This window comes from Octopus bimaculoides, chromosome 11 (genome assembly GCF_001194135.2).
Source record: "Octopus bimaculoides isolate UCB-OBI-ISO-001 chromosome 11, ASM119413v2, whole genome shotgun sequence".
Classification (NCBI taxonomy): domain Eukaryota; kingdom Metazoa; phylum Mollusca; class Cephalopoda; order Octopoda; family Octopodidae; genus Octopus; species Octopus bimaculoides.
Genome location: NC_068991.1, coordinates 21117598 through 21118480, shown reverse-complemented (window position 1 = coordinate 21118480; position 883 = coordinate 21117598). Strand labels below are relative to the sequence as shown.

The window sequence follows — 883 nt, the reverse complement described above, 5'->3', positions numbered from 1 at the left end:
ATATGGATAATAATAAATGGAGCAAAACGCATGTTAATAAAGTTCCTTTAATTCCTACACATGTTTCGAAATGAATGGGATTACTTTCACAAAGAAGAAAGAGCTGTTGGGGTTCCTCATTTATTTCTCTTCAGGGAGTTCATAATAAAACATGTAATAGCAAGACAAAAACGAAATTAATAAAAGCTAGGTTGCGTTGCATTCCGTTAGTTAACATAGGGCCGAGAGCAAACAATGCATGGATTACAAACGATACAGAGGTGGACATGCGAAAGTGAATAAATCTAATTTAAGATGATCAGCATGGAAATCCCCTCAGTCTTATCTTTAATGGTGCAAGACTTGTGTTATACCATCTGGTGTACCTTGCAGAGCTTAACCTCGTCTACCTAAGATAGTTCTTTCTTACCAGATCTTAAATGACATTTGAGCCCCCGAAGACATTTGAAAAACCTCATCACAATTACGGCACCAATGTTTCATTTCCTTTTTTGGCATCCTTTTCTGCTTGTTCATTATAAATGTTCATGTGCTGCTTCAATCCTCAACGTCACTTGCAGGTCTTTTTCACAAAGGTAGCATTGAAGCTGGTCACCCAGAATGATATTCCGATAGTTCATCTGCGCCTTACTCGCTTGGACGCGCTGCTGTTATCTTATATCACCATAAGATAGGCACACTTTTGTGCCTGAAAACATTTAACGAACGAATGAAAAACAAACACTCGCAACGCTATTGAAAAATTTAATTCCTACGAACTTTTGGATACATACAGACATACACATACACACACACACACACACACACACATAGAGGCACAGACATACACTATACATATATATATATATATATATATATATATATATATATATATATATATATA

General features: G+C 35.9%; 1 protein-coding gene across 1 annotated transcript in view; it reads left to right on the top strand.

The window, feature by feature from the left end:
- LOC128249066 (solute carrier family 22 member 6-like) overlaps nucleotides 1–883 on the top strand; it is a 23703-nt gene that overhangs the window by 21787 nt on the left and 1033 nt on the right. The gene's annotated exons all lie outside the window — the stretch shown is intronic.